At 41.7% G+C, this 23,946-nt stretch overlaps 1 protein-coding gene across 1 annotated transcript in view; it reads right to left on the bottom strand.

Annotated features, from left to right (window-relative positions):
* Positions 1 to 23,946, bottom strand: part of LOC126183106 (uncharacterized) — a 237,077-nt gene that overhangs the window by 116,356 nt on the left and 96,775 nt on the right. Inside the window, exon 2 of the mRNA XM_049924907.1 lies at positions 1,129 to 1,174. The gene's annotated coding sequence lies outside the window, so the exon portion shown is untranslated. The remainder of the gene's footprint in view (positions 1 to 1,128; positions 1,175 to 23,946) is intronic.

The raw sequence follows: 23,946 nt of genomic DNA, 5'->3' as shown, positions 1-23,946 counted from the left end.
GGCACCGAGGGTTTTCCACTTATTCCCAGCAATGAAGAAGTGGTTGGCTATGCAGCGTTTTGATGACGACGCACAGCTTCAAGAAGAGGTAACCACGTGGTTGAAGGCGCAGGCGGCCGAATTTTACGACGAAGGAATTTCCAAACTCGTCCATCGCTACGATAAGTGCCTTATTTTAAATGGCAACTATGTAGAAAAGTAGTATTTAAGTGTGGCTTTCATCTGTATATAATAAAAAAAATTTCCAATACTTTATTTATTTTTAATTCCAAAACGTAATGTACTTTGTGGATAGCCCTCGTATTACTTACATCACTATGTGCTTCCATTATTGCCTTGAGATGTCACTCCAAACGACAGTTATATATGGAACACACAACAGTCGTGCCTTCAGACACCTTTACAGGCTGCTTGCATAGCGTAAGTCATAAGAAATCATGGTATACACTTATTTAACGTTGTTCTCTTAATTTTATTCGTGCTCCCAGACAAAATTTGATACGCTAGTCAAATCATTTGGCCAATTATAACTGTGCGAAGTCAGGACACGTTGTGCAGTTTGACCTATAGATTGATATATCTTCTGGAGGTTCAGATTACAAAATAAACATAAACAATAACGTTATTGAGAGATAGAATATGAGTAGAAAATGTAAGCACTGAAGCCACGTCCTGTCTTCATATTCAAACAGTTAGGTGTTAGGTGTAACACCTCACTTCTCTCTCATGCACATATTGCAAAAATTAAGAGAACGTGGTCGATTTCTTCTCAGCCTGTTTAACACATTAATGGCACTGAGCGGCATTAACTTTCCTGTGTAGTTTCTCTGTAGTCCGAAATTTAACAAGCCTAAATTTGATTGGTAAGCGGCTCAGAAAAAGTTTGTTTTTGATATTAGTGATGGTGGTGGTAAGTTCCTATGGGACCAAACTGATGACGTTAACCGTCCCTAGGCTTACACACTACTTAATCTAATTTAAACTAATTTACGCTCTGGACAACACACACACCCACGCCCGAGTGTGGACTCGAACAGCCGGCGGGAGGAGCCGTGCAAACCGTGGCAAGGTGCCTTAGATCGCGCGGCTATCCTGCGCGGGTTTTTGATAATAGAAACTAATACTTACTAAGTAGGGTGATTAGGATGTTGGCAACGACTCATCAGGGAACAGCCTGTAACAAAGACGAGATGATAAGGTTAAAATATCATTTACGGGAACCTCTTCTTTATAGATCAACTTAGATGGGTATTGTCAGGAACAGGATGAGGTTGTGTGTGCAGGGTCATGGATTGGAAATATTTGTAGAGTAGCTATATTTAGTAAAACAAAAGGCACTGGTGCAGCTGACCATTCTGCACGTGTGATAAGGTAGTCGAGATAATTTTGGTGTAATACGGGGAAACGATGAAGCCAATAACAGTTGCGAAGAAAATCGTTTCGAAGTAATTATAACTACCATAGCTCCGAATAGCATAGAAAGTTTGGTGAATATGTTATATACTTCGGCAAGTTGACTAACTGTTTCAGTGATACAGCATTCAACTGTTACAAAAATAGGAAAAAGAACAGAAGATAGCATCTCAATTGAAATTTATCTGCATCTACATACACATTTCGCAAGCCACCGTAAGGTGCACGGAAGGGGGTACAACGTAAGACTACTAATCATTTCCTTTCCTGTTCCACTCGCAAACAGAGCGAGGGAAGAACGACTGGCTTTTGTGCCTCAGTACGATTCCTTGTTTCTCTTACTTTATATTAGAGGTCCTTACGCAAAATTTACGTTGGCAGCAGCAGAATCGTTCTACAGTCAATTTCAAATGTCGGGTCTCTAAGTTTCTACAGTTGTGCCTTCCGGAAAGAGAGCTATCATGTCTCCAGTGACTCCCATTTGAGTTCACGAAACATCTCCGTAATGTTTGAGTGCGTATCGAACATAGGAGGAACAAACCTAGCAGCACGGCTATGGACTGGTTCGATGTCTTTCTTTAATCCGAGCAGGTGTGGATCCCAAACATTTAAGCACTATTCAAGAAAGGGTCGCACTAACGTCCTATACAACGTCTCTTCTATAGATGATCCACACTTTCCCAAAATTTTCCCAATAAACCGAAGTCGGCTGTTCGCCTTCGTTACGACAAACGTAACATCCTCGTTCCATTCCATCTTGCTTTGCAACGATACATCCAGATATAAATCAACGACGTGACTGTGTCAAGCAGGACACTACTAATGCTGTGTCTGAACACTGAGGGTTTGTAGCTCATGCCTATCCACATTAACTCACATTTTCACACCAGCTAGAAATCTTGTATAAGTTATCTTGTATCTTCCTACAGTCAGTATACTACGATACTTTCCCGTACATCACAGCAGCATCAGCAAACAGCCGTAAATTGCTGCTCACGCTGTCCGTTAGGTAATTTATGTGTACAGAGAACAAGGGCGGCCCTGTCACCCTTCACTGGGGCATTCGTGACGACACTCTTGTCTCTGATGAACACCCGCCATCTAGGACAATATACTATACGCGCAAACTAAGTTGACACGTGGCTCGGTGGCTGTTGGGACAGACTGTAAATGGGAAATGTCTGTACGGTCGCTCCCACCAGCCAATGCATCGAGTGTCAACTTAGCTTGCGCGTATTTTATTGGGTTCTGTTACTTAAGAATCGTTCGAGGCACTCAAATGTCTGGAAACCTATTACATATGCTCGTATCTTCGATAACAGACTGCAATGGGACACTGAGTAAAATATATTTCGGAAATGTAGAAATGCGGAATCAGTTTATTGCCCTTCATCCAGTGTTCGCAGTATATCATGTGAGAAAAGAGCAAGCTGAATTTCGCACGACCGTTGCTTTCTATTCAGTCTCAAGAAAATTTATTATATTTGAACTCAGAATGTGTTCAAGAATTCCGCAGCAAACCGGTGTTATGGTCGTAACGGAATAAAGTGTCATATAAATAAACAATATGCGTGGTCTTCCGACTTCTAGCTCGAGCTTTTAACCTAATCGTATATATTGCACCAAATATCATTATATTTTACATTATGTTGGAGTATTTGTCTGTACTTATAACTTCCCCTTCTCCAATTCCTACCAATGCAAAAGTTCATGAACCGGTCGGAGTGGCCGAGAGGTTCTAGGCACTTCAGTCTGGAACCGCGCGACCGCTACGGTCGCAGGTTCGAATCCTGCCTCGGGCATGGATGTGTGTGATGTCCTTAGGTTAGTTAGGTTTAAGTAGTTCTAGGGTCTAGGGGACTGATGACCTCAGAAGTTAAGTCACATAGTGCTCCGAGTCAAAAGCTCATGATATGTAAATGTCCACCTAGCAGATCCTGGCAAGGATTTTCTGTAGATTTGTTTCTTCGATCATTTTTTGAGTAATTTCTTTTTCTTTGCATCTTTCACTTGCTTTCTGTTTCTTGTTATCCTTTTGTTTCATGTTCACTGCTACGTTTTTGGAATTTATTTCTCATTTTATACCTACATTTTAAAGTACTTCTTCGTCTTTACTAGTAGCTTTGTTTCGATGATCTTCCATAATCTTGCCTCCTAGACAGAGAATTCATTTACTTCTACTCTCTTTCACTGTTTCGATGTTTGGCTCTTCGATATTGTGCCGGCCGCGGTGGTCTAGCGGTTCTAGGCGCTCAGTCCGGAACCGGGGGACTGCTACGGTCGCAGGTTCGAATCCTGTCTCGGGCATGGATGTGTGTGATGTCCTTAGGTTAGTTAGGTTTAAGTAGTTCTAAGTTCTAGGGGACTGATGACCACAGATGTTAAGTCCCACAGTGCTCAGAGCCATTTGGACCATTTGGATCTTCGATATTGTCCTCTCAACCACTCGTCATAGCTTTCTCATTTCTGTGTGTTGCGGTGGGACGATAAAACTGAAGTATCCATCACACTTTCTTCGTGGCTTCTAACGTCATTAATAGCGAAACAATGTTTAGCAAAGTTTACAAATACGTATTTCAGTTATAAAGTAAATAAGTACACATATAACTGTACGTTAATTAAAGACACTTAATACTGGGGAAGGAAAATTGGTATTGATCTTTAAAGATTCGCTTTTCTCTAGTTCTGTGTTTTGAATCGATAAGTATACAACTTATAACACTCCTGTCCGCTACTGTTATACCATAACCACAAAACTAAAGGCAATTTGTAAAACAAAATTATTTTATTGGATTAATAATGGTATAAAGCAACAGAACAGTGTTACCCTCTGAGAGGAATTTTGTTAAATTGACCGTGTTGTTCCTAACGGAGGTGGCTTACCGGAAATGAAAGTCAGAATTGCGTAAATATTGGAATAGTGACAAACAAAATTTTGCCTAGCTATACTGTTTCTAGAAAAAGGGAAACGGTCGCCAGCCGAATTAGGCAAGAGAAAGATTAACGTTCTCGTTTATGAAAGTAGATATAAGTAACTATAGTGGATAAACACAACCTAGACTTAGCCACACGCGAGTGCAATGAACTCTGACACACATATGTTTTAAGATTGAAGCTAACAACTGGAGCAACATGAACTATTTGCTAATTATAACATATACCGAAACGCACTATTACTTTCAGGGCTTACACAAAGTGCATGGTCTTTATAACATTTCTCTTAATATGCACTTCTAATACACAGGAGAGACAAACACTTAGCAATCATGAACATATAGTTTTCTATTATTGCAGTTTCCCACTTTTTACTACAGCGAAACACAATGTTGACAAAATTGCAGGAAACTGACGCACCTTTTAGAATTTACTACAGACAATAATGTGATCATTTGCCTTATAAGCCTCAGTCTTAAGAACTTTTAATATTGAAGTTGGCAACAGCACTTTAATAAGCAGTTTTAATAGGAATACTTTCAGCAAACAACATTTACTTTAACTCACTCTATTGCCACATTAACTTTAACTTTCTTTTTACTAAGTTCAAGAGGCATTAATTAGCAAAACTCTAGGCTTTAATTTCTTTTAGTAAGGACACTCGGATATCACTTTAGCTCAAACGGAGAGGAACCTGAGAGGTGTTATGATGAGGAGAAAAATCAAGGTAGGTACATAAATTCAGATATAAATTACCTTATATTTGAGCACAATAACACATCCATTAAGCTGATCCTTCACTGTACATCATTATAGTATTACGTTACAGTGATTGCGCAACGTGGTGGCAACTGCATGTTGGTAGGTGGATTCGCAGACAGAATTGCTGGACTCTGTCATTTCTTGGTGGCGACGACAGATACCAATTCCAGAATAGTTCCAGCTATTTATCCATCCATCCGAGGCCTTGGAAAGAAGCAGGAAAAGCCTCTCTCGGAATCAGCACAATATGCATCTGTTACATGGCAGTGCACGAACTCGTAGCTCGTCTCCGACTGGTAGCTCGTCCCCGACTGCTGGCTCGTCTCCGACTGATAGCTCGTCCCCGACTCGTAGCTCGTCCCCGACTGACTATCAGTTCCACCTTTTCCACCTAGGCCAACCACAATTTGCGCGCGCTACCCAGTTCCGTTCCCGAGGGGAACCACTACACCTTTTACATGCAGAATAACTAAGAACCCTAAGTGAGGATCAGCAATTTACATAACAGCAAACAAATACATTAAATAAAACAGAACCTTTTCACATATTGGCACTTCTACAAAAAACTATTCACACAAAATTACAATTATATACAGTAAGTTTTGTTCCTTCCAAATGGGACAAAGAATTTTAAATTACAGATACACTACTTTGTATAGAATCAAATCACGACATCAAAGGTTTGACAAAGAAAAGAGTACACAATTTTATGTTATCGATTCAAACACATTTACAGACGATCAACAATGTAACATTAAATAAAGCAAAAAAAAAAAAATAAATCCATACAGCATAAGAGTTGTGGTGTTACAAACTCATGAAAAGAACGCACCTGCAGTTTAATTTCCTCCTACGGCTTAATTGTTTTATAACCCATGCATTATGTGGAAGGAGCACTCAGTGGAATATAATGGTAGTTCATTACAAGGTGGGTGTGCCTTGTAAGCAGCTGGTAATGTGACACAGGCTGCCGAAATAACAACTCTGCCGTCTGCGGTCCTCGCGAAGCCGTCGTGCGCCGCCTCTGATTATACTCGCGGCCTCCCTAATGACAGGCCACGAGTTTGGCACGAGGTTGGTCCTCGCCCAGCAAGGAACACTGCACACGTTCATCTTTGCCAAGGCGCTGCCATTGTTTTGTGTTCTAACTTCCTGTCGTCGTTTGTCCACTGATGTGCTATTACCGAACAGTGGACCTTACACTTGACGCTGGTTGGATGCACCACTATCCGACTCACGCTCTGTGAAAACGGAAGACTCCGCCTTGTTCTCGTGTTGGGTGTTAGGTTTAAGTTATCTTTCATTACTAATCCAAAAGGTCCAAGGAGCAATGAAAGCTCTGTCCACAGTGCCTTGAATAATAAAAAGAAAAGCTACGAGGTGCAGTAAGACAAAAAAAATTTTCTTGTTTGGTTTGCCTTCAGTTACTAAAACGATAACATCACATACATTTACCAGTTGTACTAAGAAGTTTTCGATAACATCGTTTACTGAGCTGCTACATCATTGAACGGCAGGTCAGGGAAAGTAGGGGCAGCCCCGACAAAATCCAAAATTATACTCAGGCCTTGTGATAATGCTGTGAATATTTGACAGTCAAAATTTTCAGTATAGACAGCACTATTCAGTATGGAAATGCTTTCCATAGCATTATCCTCAGACCCCATTACATGAGTGAAATCGTACAAATGTGTCGCCACTCAGGGAAATATCGAGACGCCGACCTCCGTTACCTCGAAGAAGTGCCGCTGTCCACAGTGGCTTAGCTGAGTAGTTTGGCACCCGCTGTGGAGCGTTGTCACGTCCCCCTCCCCTCCCTCAACCCCAAAAAAACAAACAAAAAATTGGGGGGAAGAAATTTTTGATACAAGTGCTTCAGTAAGTAAAGTGTAGTTTTAATTCTTTTGAAAACAGCTTTCAGATTCGAAACAAGTAAGTACAGAGCATTTTTGTAAATAATATAGTAAAATTGATTATTAATGGAGTAGTAGAACTAACAGACTATTTTCTTAGTGGTAAGGTGACTTCACACGAAGATTACAATCTCTTCCTTCGAGCTTTTCTGCTGAAAATTTTTAAATGTGCCATCAATACGATACCATTAACTGCACTGTTTTCGATTCACGAAATTTACAAACTAAAGAGTCGTGTCTAACTCATAGTGGAGCTAAGATTATTCTTTGTTAGTTTGAGCTTAACAAATTCCTTTCATATTACGCTACCGAAACATACGTACAAAGTTAAGAAAAACCTTAACTCCAAAATGAGGCGTGGAACATATTTGGAAAATTCTTATCCGTGCACGAACCATAAGGATTTTACTCTGTCCAAACAAGACACACTTCTTTTAGAATTGTGGCAGCTTGCAGAGTACTTGTTCAGCGAGCAAGGATACAATCTTCAGAAATTCTCTTTCCAATTTAAGGAGAGGAGGAATTTTCTTCTGTTCCGCCTCAGACGCAACAGCTACGAAATCAATATATGAAATCAGTCAGTACATCAATTACACACATGATACTGACAGTTTCCCTTTCTCGTCCAGTCATATTCGCTTTGTCTAATTATCAGTAATTATCACCAATCGATGTAATGTTGACTATCACGAAAATTGGAATTCTGTTTGCCTCTGGCACTGTGAAGCGAAGGATTTGACAAGTTTATGTACGTAACTCCCTTCGTGGGTAAAGTTGCGTTGAGGTCGCGAGATGACCCCGGGCGGCGGTGGTATTTGCCAGTCGCAGTTCAGGAGAAGGTGGTGTTTCCTCGCCTGGACATGGCAGATGGTGGTGGCTGGAACCGTTCGGTGAGTCTTTAGTGAAACAGCCCCGTTTACAATAGCCCTTCACTCATTGTAACACGGGAACGGGATTGCAGCAGACGGGAGGCTATGGCCCCTCAAGGAGGCCAGTGGCTGCAGGTTCGCCGGATGCTGATGTCAGAAATTTCTGTCTCAGAGGACGGCTCGCGTTAGCAACCATGGCGTTGGTTTAAGTGAAACTGTCGCCGAAATGTGCCTGGAGAGCCTTCTGGCAGCCTCACTAATTCGTGGCCGCTGCACACCACACCGGGATAGTGGGTGGAAAATTGGAAATTTGTGGTAAGTTATATGGAACCAAACTGCTGAGGACATCGGTCCCTAGGCTTAAAAAATCAAATGTGTGTGAAATCTTATGGGACTTAACTCCTAAGGTCGTCAGTCCCTAAGCTTACACACTACTTAACCTTAATTATCCTAAGGACAAACACACACACACCCATGCCCAAGGGAGGACTTGAACCTCCACCGGCCCTAGGCTTACACACTACTTAATCTATCTTATGCTAAGAACAACAGGCACACCCATGACCAAGGGAGGACTCGAACCTCCGACGGGGGCAGCCGCGCGAACCGTGGCAAGGCGCCTGGATGTTTAAACCGTAAAATCCAGCATGAAGTCGAAGCCATATGCCCACCCTGGGCAATAATCACCGACAATGATGAGCCCTCAGGAATCAGTGTTCAATAACAAAGAGATATCCCAGGCACTAACATGCAGATTAGGCAGCCCGCAGACCAGATTCGCCCATGTGACACACCAGGGAGGTAGTCGCCGGCAAAATATAGTCATACGGCATATAAACCAACACGCGAAGGCGCCAGGTCATCTGCATGCTCTCCCAACCTCAGTCCTTGGTAGGTTATCGGATGCTTCATCTGACACTGCAGTGAACTTAAGCTCAAAGTTAGCAGCGGACAGAGAGACTGGGTTCAGCAACACATATACACCCCAGTACAGTCGTGTACGTAGAACAGTGGCGAGCATCTGAGGATGAGGGTCTGATTCGGGGAGGCGGTAGTGTATTTAATTGAAAGTGTCTGCTCGCCAGTACTTCTCCAATAGCAGCACCCGCACCCCAGAAGAGACTCAAGCTGTAGCATCCGGGTATCGCCACTGGGTGGTGAAGATATCATTTATTCGGCTATTTTGTTTTGTCGTCTCCTGCACTTCAGTGACGCTCGCTAGCTTCTTTCGGTTCGTCAGTTTCCCGAATAAGCACTCTTCCGTCCCGAACTCAACCTCCTGTGAAACGATGTCGGGGCATCAGGCCGACACTCGTTTTCCTCTGCATGACTTTGTTTTGGTGAGAGTCTCAAAAGCAGTCCAGCACACCCGACAGAGTTGTGGTGCAACAGTATCAACAATTAGACGTTCTATAGAACAGATGAATAAATTTTCGTTATAAATATTTTAGCATACAACCACAGACATTAGGAACATAATCGTTTCGGGAATCAACCCCCATCATTTGGATACCTAAGTAAATAGTACTTAAACATGCAATATCAAAACATATAAAATTAACTGATCATGAAGTTCTCGTCTTACTTTAAAAATAGCAACACCAGATTCTCTTTTCCGCTTATCCACGTTTCCGCCCTTCCACCAAAGAGTTCCTTACGATTTCGCAGAGATAACCGTTGGTATGCTGTCTCTACACGTCCTTTGTAATATCTTTGGAATGTTACGGAACGGTTGATGGCTCAGTGCTATCTGCCAAAGTCGTACACATGTTTACGAACTAGCAGCGCATGGAGAGGTAGCTGTTGTGAGCGATGTTTGCCTCTTTACGAAAGGAACGCTTCAGTAGGTGGGCGTTTTGAAGTGCATGCACGACCTAGATAGCCAGATAATGTGAGCTTGACTCCCGTAACGCATTCATGATTATTATGTTACTAATATTAGTGGTCGCATGCTAAAATATTTATAACAATTGACCGGTCGTTAAGATGGACAATATTAGAAGGACTAAACGTTATTCATCAATCTCATAAAGGACAGGCATGTAATCGAAAAATCTCGAATTTAAGTAACTAAGCAAAAAGTACAGTGCATCACATTAGAACTTAGAAAACTTTCTCTATTCTCTGAATGAAATTCCTGCAGTAATTTCCTTATGACTAATACGGAGTGGCTATCGGGACTATGCTATTGGCTTGGGTAGTCTGCCGCTACAAGTTGTGTCTCTTGTCTCCCTGAGGGCCTACATTGTCGCTGATCATTGCCCAGTGCGTGTATACGCCTTGGGCTTCCGCCATGCTGGATATTGTAGTCTAAATGCGGAGAAACCATCACTCATTCCTCGAAATGTAATGAAAATTGATCAGTAATTAGGACAGTTACTGCACAATACGTCGCATGATCCTATAGGCTTTATAGATCGACGTAATGGTCAACGATATCGTAAATCACTGAACTCTCAGCGCAACATTGCTTGCGTCATAGGTCAGGTTTGTTACAGTAGAATCCTCCTGTGAGTATTTGTTTCTTACGATGTATCCCGGTTTGATTTGTGCTGGTGCTGGAATGTTCTGTTAGTAATTCCTCTAGGCACTACTGTTTTAGATAATTCACACGACCAGCTAGTGGATGATACAGGTCAACATTTTGCTATGAGGAGTAATTAACATTTTAACGGTCCCTTCACAAAGCAGTTATTTGCGTAACACTAAGTAAAGAAATTCGTATATAGCTTCGACAGGTTTCTTCCCTCAAAAGCTCTTAATTACCGATTGAAAGGATTTAATTTTCGTATGACAGGTAAGTTCAGTAAATAGCTTCGACAGGTTTCTTCCCTCAAAAGCTCTTAATTACCGATTGAAAGGATTTAATTTTCGTATGACAGGTAAGTTCATTAAATATTTCAGCATGTTGCTTTAGGAAATTAATCCATCAATAACCTTATCGGGTTGGTAACGTACTGCCACGATTTAGTTAGTAATTGTTTCTAAACACTGCAATGGCCACTAATGGTCTCGCGTTAGTGCAGTCTCCAGCACTGACAGAAATGAACAATACGATAACGTAAAATAAATTACGTATCAAAATACCGTTTTTACATTATTTACACTAAAGCAACATTTAATTTTTTGACAACTTACTTTCTACAGACAAATAAGTGAAAGATTTATGGTTAAATGTCGTTAAGTACTTAAATTATTATTGCAGCAGTCACTGTGACTTGCATTGGCAGCAATAATAACAGTATACGTGATACTGGACTTGGTGTGCAATGGTTGAAATACTGCTCTTGTATTCGGAACGAATGGGTTCAGAATCTCCATGTGACATTACTGATTAATGTTTTCCTTTACTTCTCGAAATCAGTTAATTATTTCTGGTTTAACAAAGTGTCCACGTTTTAGCAGCTCTTACGATAACATAGTGTGTCTCTAATACTTTTTCTCTACCCTTTGCAATTTTTCCATATCTCGTGAGGAATATTCTTACCTCCCCTGAGTCCAAATATTAGTCTGTTACTCATTTGTTCTTCTACTTGATACACAGTTCATTATATACTTTGGAAACTGTTTTTGTATCCTTTCGCCTCGTCTACATTTCCCTTCATGTCATTGCTGTATGTCTTTGCAGATAGCGATACTGCATTTATTCACCATTTCCTTGCATGAACATCTGATATTCATGGAACAGCAAACCCGTTGTTTTGTATTAGTTCTTATATGTTCATGGCAGATAACTCTATTTATGTGTTTTTGCCAGATAACTCCATTTAATCATGAAATATTAAGTTTTCATGAAGTTATTCTTCATGTAAATTCTTTCTCTTGTTCCCGTCATTTGTAATTTTCATTCTTAGGAATCTGTGTAAGATAGTAACTGCAGCATTCTCGTCTGTTCTTCCAGTACTAAATGTTCATTTATTCCACCATTTACGATTAATATTGTCTTATTAATTTTTATATTTAGACTTTGGTTTTTATGTTCTTATATCAATTTTCTGATCATTTACTCAATATCATCAGCAGCTGGTTGTCTGCAAATTGTCTTGAGTATACTGCACTATAATTTATGGCATTCCACATTTTTTCTTCCAATGTTTTAGGTTTCTGTACATATTTTATACGATGCAGGTGAGGTGCATAACCCCGACATAATCTTTTTGTGACCTGAAATACAGTTGATAATTATTTTGTACTTTTGACGGTGTTCGAATTTTCTTGATTATATTTGTATTAATTTTCTCCGATTTTGGATCTTCCTGCATAATGGATAAAGCAACACAAAAATAGGTTTCCTCCGGACCTGCAGATATCAAGTATTTTGTACCCGAATATTTCTTGTAGGAAAAGAATGTGATCTACCATAGAGCAACCAAATCTAAAGCCAGCTAGTTCTTCAGTCTTCATTGACTATAATGCTTGTCTTACAACACTTCTCAAAAGTCAACTTACTTTATCTGTTATATGCCTACACTTTTCCAATCATCTTTATTTGGTTTTTATTAATTTTTAAAATGGATACTACTTTCCAATCAATTACTGTGTTCTCTTAATTTAAGCGTTTTTAAACACCTTACTGTTACAGCCAATTTTATCAGCATTAAATTTTAATTACACTGCAGTAATACTTTCAGTGCCCATATCCCTTCCATTCATTAAAGGCGTTACAGCCTATGTAACTATTTCTGTCTCCAGATGGATATCATAATCTGTCCAGCCATTTATTTGTCCAATACATTATGTTGCTCATTTTCCAAGTATTTTGGTTATAGATTTCTGGAATATTTTCTCCAAAGAAATGAGTGAGACATTTAATAAACTTTGTCACATTACAATTACTTCTAATATTCTTCGTTGTTCCATATGCTTCTGTAATTCTCCTCCCTCCCCCCCCCCCACAATAAAAGATTCTGTTTTTACATAATTGTTCCATACTTTTGTTGATTGCTTCTATAACTTTCTCCTGATTTTAACTTTTTGTGCATTAAGCTCTTTTGTGCATTAATCCTTTTTAAATATTTAATTTTACCTCGTTTTCAATTATATCATGTCAGCAGTAAATAATGATTCATATTTTTCTCCTGATGTTTATTTGTACAGTTCATGTAATTTATTTATTATGTAGTCTGGTTTTGGTAGAACCAAATGTTCAATCCACAAATTTATCTTGTTTTTTAGATAAAATACAGAATTTACATTCTTAAGTCTATTTGGGAGTGTGACATGTATTTGGTGATTTCAAACTGGTTTTGTTCAGTGTCTGAAAGGGAAAAATTGGATTTACTACATAGTTGTCACTGTTATACATCTATAGGACCTTATGTTCTGTATTCTTATCTTGATGATCCTTTCAGTTATAACATTATGCAGTGTAGAGGCCCAGTGTGGATAGCCTCTTCGGTGGCGGATTTCTGTTGACAGGAAGGGCTGTCGTCAGGACGATTATTAGTGACTGCTAAAGGTAACATCACTATTAGCCGTACTATTTATAAGAAACCGAAGTCCATCTCTCGTAGCAACACTCTGCGGTAGCAGATCTCTACTGGGAGTGTGCCGCCGACAGTGAGTGCAGAGGTACGTACGCAACTGGGCAATCTGTGACCTGCTTGGCGTCAGTAGCTGGGCTGGATTACTGACACGCAGAATTTGCGGCAGATTGTGAACCGTGTGACCGCGGCTCTACGTTTCAGGACAGGAAGCGCCGCCATGCATGGACTCCCATCCTCATTCTTGTAGCAAGAAGTGCTTGCGAGCGGAGGTGTATAGCGACAGTCTGACCACACAGCCACTGGTGATTAAGCAGCTCTGGCGCCCTGGATTCGAATGGCTACCCTACAGGACAGAAAGCTGTCCGTGGCTGGAGCGATCCTCGAGAATGACCACCATCTAAGTCCATGGTGGTGGACTTAGAACCATCAGTAGGCCCGTCGTTCCTGGGAGTCAAGTCTCGTGGCGACTCCTGGCAGAAGCGTGTCATCCCATCACCTGCTGTAGACCTACCCTTGTTTGTGGTGCTACCAGACTGAAAGCCCTTTGGTTAAAAATGATGGCCATTTATACTGGTTCGGCGTCTACCTGTTTGGAAGCTGCGCTTCACCAAAACATGGAAGCTGCGCTTCACCAACATCAAAACAAACCCATTGCTTGCAGGTTAGTAACCGGCCTGCTGATGAACCAGTTCCCCTGCCTTTCTGCTGTATCGAAGTTGTTTATTTACTGGCCTATCGCTATGTGCATATCGACAGGTGTATAGCTACATATGATGTAACAGTGTTTTGGTCGGCTCTGGATTTACCGACTTCAATGACCCGTTTGCTCCGTAGCGCCGAAAAGTGAATGTACTGTGATCAAAAATATCCTGACACCCCCAAAAACACACGTTTCTCATATTAGGTGCATTGTGCGGCCATCTACTGCCAACACCATATAAGCGACCTCAGTAGTCATTAGACATCGTGAGAGAGCAGAGGAACTCACGGACTTCGAACGTGGTCAGGTGGTTGGGTGTCACTTGAGTCATACGTCTGTACACAAGATGTTCACACTTCTTAACATCCCTGGGTCCACTGTTTCCGATGAGATAGTGCAGTGGAAACGTGAAGGGAAACGTACAGCACAAAAGTGTACAGGCCGACCTCGTCTGTTGACTGACAGAGACAACCGACAGTTGAAGACGGTCGTAATGTGTAATAGGCAGGCATCTATCCAGACCATCATAGAGGAATTCCAAACTGCATCAGCATCCACTGCAAGTACTATGAGAATTAGACGGGAGGTGAGAAAACTTGGATTTCATTGTCAAGCGGCTGCTTACAAGCCACACATCACTATGGTAAATGCCAAACGATGCCTCGCTTGGAGTAAGGAGCTTAAACATTGGACGATTTAGCAGTGGAAAAACGTTGTTTGGAGTGACGAATCACGGTACACAATGTGGCGATCCGATGGCATGGTGTGGATATGGTGAATGTCGGTGATCGTCATCTGCCAGAGTGTTTAGTGCCAATAGTAAAATTCGGAGGCGGTGGTGTTATGGTGTGGTCGTGTTTTTCATGGAAGGGGCTTGTATCCTTTGTTGTTTCGCGTGGCACTATCACAGCACAGGCCTACATTGATGTCTTAAGCACCTTCTTGCTTCCCACTGTTGAAAAGCAACTCTGGGTCGGCGATTGCGTCTTTCAACACGATCAAGCACCTCTTCGTAATGCACGGCCTGTAGCAGAGCGGTTACATGACAGTAACATTCCTGTAATGGACTGGACTGCACATAGTCCTGACCTGAATCCTATAGAACACCTTTGGGATATTTTGGAACGCCGACTTCGTGCCAGGCCTCACGAACCGAAATCGGTACCTCTTCTCAGTGCAGCACTCCGTGAAGAATGAGCCGCCATTCCCCAAGAAACCTTCCAGCACCTGACTGACCGTATGCCTGCGAGAGTGGAAGCTGTCATCAAGGCTAATGGTGTGCCAACACCATATAAAATTTCAGCATTAGTGATGGAGGGCGCCAGAACTTGTCAGTAATTTTCAGCCAGGTGTCCAGATACTTTTATCACATAGTGTATCTATAAATATTATGCTTTTCTTCGTCTTGATAAAAGCGCTCAGAATTTTCAGTGGACATTGCTTTCGAATATTAATGAGACTTCTACAGCTATCAATCACGATTTTTACTGCAAATTATTCCATTATATTATATCCCTTTTTACTTCCTATTCTACTGCTAAAATGTCCTGAAACTGTTGATCTCTCTTGGTTTTCGATATTCCCTACAATTTTATTTAATTTGTTATGTAGTTCAACTGTTTGATGCAATGGTTCATTAATACCGATCAAATTTTCATTAATGCGTTCTCAGTCCACAACTATTCTTCTGGAGATGTTTTTCACATTTATCGATATTGAACACTAATCTCTTTGATATTTCGATACTCTGCAATAAAAATGTGTATATGGTCTGTTGAGCTTAATGCGATGGCCCTTGTCTTTTTTTTGTTTTGTTTTTGTTTCTGGAAGAACAAAAATGTCTCGGATTTTAGTTCCCTCTACTTCTTTAACTTTATCTATTTTATTTTGCCAGACAGTGATGTTACATACATCAATTAGAATGGTCCTTTTGCGTATAATTTTCCATTTTCCACTACATTCGTCGCTTCAGTAATCCTACAGGTTTTTTAAAAAGTGACTATTTTCGACGAGTGGAGAGTCGGCAAATTGCACCTGGAGGACGAGGTAGTTTTAGTTCAAGAAGTTCTTTCTGTAGCCTTTGGTAACCCAGTAGTCGAATTGCAAGGCAGCAGCTGCTAATTTTTATTGACCCCGTTTTTTCTTCCAAGGCGAATTTTTTAGTAAGTGCCATGTGAAACTGAACGTTAAAATATACGCTTTCTGCATCTTTTTAATTACCAAGTTGCTGTTTAGTTCAGACTGTTGATGATTTGTAACTTCTCACCGTAATTACCGGCGTAAGACCATTCAAATGTCTGACTTAGGCAGTACGTTGAAGCCTGCTGGAACACTGTAGTACGAAGGACGTTCAGTAACTAATGAACACACATCTTTTCTTTGAGGCTGATTTTGTTCAGGATACCAATACACCTAATGATTCTCCCATCTTTGGCTACGAAAGGCTATTTTTCAACACAATCTCCGTACAGTGCGACGGTCTCACGCCACCTTAGTGAGAGGCCTACATGCCCTCACAGTGCCATGCTACTGGTCGACGTCGGAGTCAACGTCTTACTACATAAGTAACTTCCCTGTCATCCACGTACTGTTTCCAGAAAATCGCATCCTTCGTTCGACCAAACAGATGGAAGTCGGGAGGTGCGAGAACCGGGCTGAAAAGGGTATGAGGAAGAACATTCCAATGAAGATTTGTGACCTCTTCTCAGATGTGCAGACGTGTGAGGCCTTGCATTGTCATGGAGAAGAAGAAGTTCGTTGGCATTTTTGTTGCAGAGAATGGGCCGTAGTCGTTCCTTCAATTTTCTGACGATATTTCAGAGTTCGTGAGGGAATACATCACACGAAATCTCTTCATAGTCCCAAAAGACCATCGCCATGACTTTACGGCTGGGGGTGCAGCTAGGAACTTTTTATTCATAGGAGAGGTAGTGTGGCGCCATTCCATGAATGGCCATTTTGTTCCTGACTCGAAGTGATGAACCCTGGTTTCATCGCCCCTAACGTTATTCCAAAAATATTGTCACGATCGGCCTCGTAAAGCGCAAACAACTCCTCTCAGATGGACTTACGTTGCTCGTTATGGTCTTTTGTTGAGCGGTCAGGAACCCAGTGGACATACATATATGAGCACCCCAACTGGTGGACGAGTGTGTCACCACTACCAGCAGAGACGTCCAGTTGTGCAGTGAGGTGTTTGGTTGTGATCTGTAGAATGAGAATGTCGCACAGCTGTAGACGGCCGGCCGACAAGAGAAAAATCGGACAGGTTTGCGCTACCTTGTTCCGATAATGACAGACGTTTCGCCCAATGACTCGCAGTGCTTTTGTTCACTGCGAGGTCTCCGTAGACGTTCTGCAAGCGCCTGTAAATATCTGCGATGGTATGGTTTTCCGCCGAAACAAACTCAGTGACAGCCTCTGCTTGGAACGCACCTCCCACATTACGCATTTTTTCAACCGAAACTAGCCGAGACAAAAAATTGTTGCATTACTTATTGAACGCCTCTTGTTCTTGATAGTCCTTTACTTGTTACTTCTTTGGTTATATGCTAATGTTTTGGGGCTATACTAAACTGTGGGATTTCAGTCATGGGAGGTACACTACTGGCCATTAAAATCGCTACACCACGAAGATGATGTGCTACAGACACGAAATTTAACCGACAGGAAGAAGATGCTGTGATATGTAAATGATTAGCTTTTCAGAGCATTCACACAAGGTTGGCGCCGTTGGCGACACCTACAACGTGCTGACATGAGGAAAGTTTCCAACCGATCTCTCATACACAAACAGCAGTTGACCGGCGTTGCCTGGTGAAACGTTGTTGTGATGCCTAGCCTGGTGAAATGTTGTTCTGATGCCTCGTGTAAGGAGGAGAAATGCCTTCTATCACATTTCCGACTTTGATAAAGGTCGGATTGTAGCCTAAAGCGATTGCGGTTTATCGTGTCGAGACATTGCTGCTCGCGTTGGTCGACATCCAACGACAGTTAGCAGAATATGGAATCGGTGGGTTCAGGAGGGTAATACCGAACGCCGTGCTGGATCCCAACGGCCACGTATCACTAGCAGTTGAGATGACAGGCATCTTATCCGCATCGCTGTAACGGAACGTACAGCCACGTCTCGATCCATGAGTCAACAGATGGGGACGTTTGCAAGACAACAACTATCTGCAAGAACAGTTCGACGACGTTTGCAGCAGCATGGACTATCAGCTCGGAGACCATGGCTACGGTTACCCTAGACGCTGTATCACAGACGGGAGCGCCTGCGATGGTGTACTCAACGACGAACCTGGGTGCACGAATGACAAAACGTCATTTTTTCGGATGAATCCAGGTTCTGTTTACAGCATCATGATGGTCGCATCCGTGTTTGGCATATCACGGTGAACGCACATTGGAAGCGTGTATTCGTCATCGCCATACTGGCGTATCACCCGGCGTGATGATATGGGGTGCCATTGGTTACATGTCTCGGTCACCTCTTGTTCGGATTGACGGCACTTTTGAACGGTGGATGTTACATTTCAGACGTGTTACGACCCGTGGCTCTACCCTTCATTCGATCCCTGCGAAACCCTACATTTCAGCAGGATAATGCACGACCGCTTGTTACAGGTCCTGTACGGGCCTTTCTGGATACAGAAAATGTTCGACTGCTGCCCTGGCCAGCACATTCTCCAGATCTCTCACCAATTGAAAACGTCTGGTCAGTGGTGGCCGAGCAAATCGCTCGTCACAATACGCCAGTCACTACTCTTGATGAACTGTGGCATCGTGTTGAAGCTACATGGGCAGCTGTACCTGTACACGCCATCCAAGCTCTGTTTGACTCAATGCCCAGGCGTATCAAGGCCTTTATTACAGCCAGAGGTGGTTGTTCTGGGTACTGATTTCTCAGGATCTATGCACCCAAATTGCGTGAAAATGTAATCACATGTCAGTTCTAGTATAATATATTAGTCCAATGAATACCCGTTTATCATCTGCATTTCGTCTTGGTGTAGCAATTTTAATGGCCAATAGTGTACTAGTTTGCGATGTCCAGACGTAGTAAGTGCTTGTGGCACAGTACGCACGTCGCCCGCGGCGGTGGTGGCGGCGGCGGCTCAGGTGGAGGCTAGCGGGATGTCCGTCTGCAGAACCGGTCGCTGGCGGCTGTCAAGAGGCGGCCTTCTCCTGGCCTTGGACGCGGCGCTCTGTGTCAAGCGCGAGGTGAGCTGAGGTGAGGTGGGGTCCGCCACCCTCCGCGACATCCGACCTCGTTTCCTCGCCGTTTACGTCGCAAGTCGACCACCACTCCTGCTGATAAAGTCAACTGCGGCGATGCGCTCAACTGCTCTGATGAGTCCGAACTTTTAAGTATCACGTTTAAGAAATCGTTCACACAGGAGAATCGTACGAATATACCACCGCGCAGACTCCCGTATGAACGACATAGCACCAGTGACTTAGAGAAAAAACTGAAAGAGTTGAACACATGCAAGGCGCCAGTCCCGGATGGAATCTCAATTTCGTTTTACAAAGAGTTCTCTATGGCACTGGCCCCTTATTTACCTTTCATTTATCGCGAAGCTCTCGGCCAGCGCAGACCCCCAAGCGACTGGAGGAAAGCTCAGGTGAGTACCGTATATAAGAAGGATAAGGGAACGGACCCACAAAGTTACAGACCAGTATCCCTAACATCGGTTTGCTGCAGATTTCTTGAACACATTGTGATTTCGAATATAATAAACTTCGTTGTAACCGAAAAGTTTCTGTTGATGAACCAGTATGGTTCTCACGTGCGAAACTCGACTTACCTTTTTCTCACATGATATTCTGCGAACCATAGATGAAGGGTAACAGGAAGATTCCATATTTCTATATTTCTGAAAAGCATTTAAGACGGCGCGCCACTTCAAACTCTTAGCAAATGGTATAGGATTGAGGAATAGGTTCCCAGACGTGTGATTGGGTCGAAGACTTCGTGAGTAAAAGAACCCAGTACGTTGTCCTCGACGGTGAGTGTTCGTCAGAGCTAAGAGTAGTGTTAGTAATGCCCCATAGAAGTGTGATAGGACTGCTATTATTCTCTTTATATATAAAATATTTGGCGGACAGAGTTAGCAGAAATCTGGACTTGTTTGCTGGTGATGCTCTGGTGTCGAAGTTGAGTGGTTGTAGGAGGATACAAGATGACTTAGGCCAAATTTCCAGTTACTATGATGAATGACAACTTGCTCTAACTGTAGAAGAATGTAAGTTAATGCAGGTGAGTGGAAAAACAAACCCGTAATGTTCGAGTACATCGTCAGCTGTGTCATGCTTGACACAGTCATGTCGTTTAAATATCTGGGCGTGGTGTTACAAAGCGATATCAAATGGAACGAGCATGTGCGGACTGCGGCAAGGAAGGTTGGATTTCGGCTTAACGGACAATTCTGGGAATGTGCGTTTCATTTGTAAAACATCCACATGTAGCTAGAGCGACCGCTTCTCGAGTACTGCTCGAGTATTTGGGACCCACACCAGGACGGATTGAGGAAGACATCGAATCAATTCAGTGACGATCTCCTAGATTTTTTACCAGTAGGTTCGAACAACACGCATGTATTACGGAAATGCTTTGGGAACTCAAGTGGGAATCCTTGGAGGGAAGTCGACTTTCTATTCTAGGAACACTACAGAGAAAATTTAGGGAATCGGCATTCGAAGCTGACTGCGGATCGGTTCTACTGCCGCCAACATACATTTCGCGTAAGGACCACGAAGGCAAAAGACGAGAAATTAGAGAGTATGTTGACAATGGTTTTTCTCTTGCTGTACTTGCGAGTGGAACAGGAAAGAATATGACTATTAGGTTAAAAAAATGGTTCAAATGGCTCTGAGCACTATGGGACTCAACTTCTAAGGTCATCAGTCCCCTAGAACTTAGAACTACTTAAACCTAACTATCCTAAGGACATCACACACATCCATGCCCGAGGCAGGATTCGAACCTGCGACCGTAGCGGTCGCGCGGTTCCAGACTGCAGCGCCTAGAACTGCTCGGCCACCCTGGCCGACGACTATTAGGTGTACAGGGTGACCCACGGATGTAGAAGCTTCGATTACACGAGAAAGAGTAGCTTCCTCTCACTCCTCGTCCCCCCCCCCTCCCTGTATGTATTGTAACGTTGCTACTTTAATTTTCTTAGCTGATGTGTAAGGTTGTAACTTTAATTTTGTTATGCTGATATCGGTGCTAGTTGACAATGAAAGTGGGTTAAAAGCCGTGATCTGTCTGGGGACGTTAACCGTGGATTACTGGGCAACTGTTTCATCAGATATTTAGCAGACTAACATTAATGATAATCTTTTAATAGTCATACAAAACCGGTAAAATATATATATAAAAAGGAGAATTTAAATAAAAAGAAAGAAATCAGTTTATACTTGGAAATTTATTTTAAGATTGTTCATTGAAATTTCAGCATATTATACGTGAGTTATAACTGAGCTGGTGCCTTATTTACGATTGAAAAGAATGTGAGATTGTAATCTTACGGAACACATAAAATATGGAGCCAAGATTTGGGAAACTGCATACAACACTCCATTCATAAAATAACACACGAAGAACATTGAAACATAAGCAAGAAGAAATTAACCACAACCAACAGATTCAGTTTTTACCCAAAGAAATTACGTTCATACCACAATCCTGTCCGTCATGTAATTACCACACACTGGTATACTAAATTCATATTAACTCTTTGTGAAGTCTTCGCAAAAAGAATAGCTGAGGGCTACTTTGATGATTACACCACATGCTCCACGTGGTCAACTTGGTTTACACAAAGCGTACAACTCCACAATAATTTTGATAATTAAAATAAATTAGATCGAAAAGCAATTGACCAAAGAAAAACCTTGAACTGGTTACTAACGTCTTACTATTAATCTGATGGGTCAAACAGTTATATAAGCACGTGGTAGTGGTCTCGCAAAGTACACCCCACGTGAGCTGAACATAAAGAAAAGTTGCTATATTGAAAATATAGTCAAGACGAGACGTTATAATCACACAAACATTCGCATTTAAGATTGATGAACTTAGTTAGAGTTACTGATCAACACGTGGTTCCACTTTACTCACAAAGTAGTAACAAAGCAACTACCGCAAAATAATCTGAATTTAACACGAGAATTACACTCCGCTGCACTTTAAGATAGCATTAGATATTTTAGACCTAAACCCGAAATAAAGGTGATTAAATTTTCAGTTTGGCTGAACTTAAGAAATCCATTGTCCTACGGACTTAACAGACACGCGCTTAGCCGGAGATCTTACCACTTCAGACGCTCGCCACGGCCACCCTGCAACTGCTTACTGCCGAGCGTGCTTCCTGAGGGGTGGCTCACAAAGACCAACGGAAGTGGCCAGAGGGGCAGCTTCCTATACCAACATGACAACGGACGGACAGGACCATACTAAGGATAGAAACCTCTTTGCTTTTAGGAAGCGTAGCTACCTGTTCCGACGTTGGTCCTACTGTTCTCTAGCAGACAGCCTTGTCTGCTACCCTCAAGCATGCAACTAGAAATACATATGCTCATTCATCCTCTCACACAAAAGGGAAGGGGGATGACAGTATCTTATCATATACAGTATATAAAAGAAAGCGGATGTAGGTTCCGTATGAGACTGTGTGACATGAATTACATATAAGAATTACATATAAACTGTGCTTTAAAGTGTAGTAGTGTGACAGATCGTTCTTGTTTATGTGTAAAAGTAACTCGTTCCACTGCTCAGTCTCCTCCCAGATAGTCAGAAACGCCACAGTACCTTTAGAAGAGGAATTTATTCCATAAATGGCAACAGATTTAAGAAATTAAACATGAAAGGAATCCAACAGAGACCTTTCATAACCCCAACGCTCCGGGAAAAGACTGTGCAGGGAATTTTCTGGCCATGCTAGGACATTCCCAAGCAGGCTTCTCACACCCTACTTAAACCAAAAGTGTAAAAGAAAAGGCAAAAGGACACCAGCTACTTGCTAAAACACAATAATTTCAACACATCTTTAGAATCTACCAATTTCAAGGAGGAAACAAAAAAACAATCTGTGACACCTATTTAAAAGATATTGTAGACCTAATTCGGTCAGCAAGTAAAAACAATGGTTCCTGTGTCATTAATATGAAAACAATTTCTGGTTGTTACCCTTATGGAGTTCACCAGTATTTGCTCATTGCAAGAGCCACCTGATCACAGGAAAATTTATGACTGTTTATTAACAAGTAAAATTTATGAAAATAGCAAAGGTGCCACAGCAATTAAAAAAAAAAGAACATGAAATAACATCAGTATTAAAAAGCAGAACATTACAATGCAAAATTCTCAAAAGCAACAAAATGATAAGAGAAAAAACATGTTTTACAAAGTGGTTATCGCAAAAAAATTCTATATCTTATAAAACTAATAATTTGTAGAATTAAAATAACTATGTGGCACTAATTTAATCACTCTACTATATTTCAATTAGCTAGCAAACAATGAGCACTGTGTCATTATACTGAAACTACAATAATTATGTGATTGTTACCCTTAAGGGGTTCCTCACAATAAATATGCCCCATGCAAAGGCTAATCGATCACAGTTGAATGAGAATAAAAAGCTATCTGACTGATAAACGAAGCAATGCCACAGCAATGAATTTACGAAACAAAATATCACAAATCTAATACATCACACAAAAACAAACATTGATCAATAAAACAGCTCTCAAAGTTCAATAGTCACGTCTAAAACAAAAAACACCTATAAATAAAACACCTGCAAAAAACAAGAGTCAAAGACTAAAAAAAAAGATAAATAGAACACCTGCAAAAT

Source organism: Schistocerca cancellata, chromosome 1, assembly GCF_023864275.1.
Source record: "Schistocerca cancellata isolate TAMUIC-IGC-003103 chromosome 1, iqSchCanc2.1, whole genome shotgun sequence".
Classification (NCBI taxonomy): domain Eukaryota; kingdom Metazoa; phylum Arthropoda; class Insecta; order Orthoptera; family Acrididae; genus Schistocerca; species Schistocerca cancellata.
This window is presented reverse-complemented; position numbering and strand designations above follow the sequence as displayed.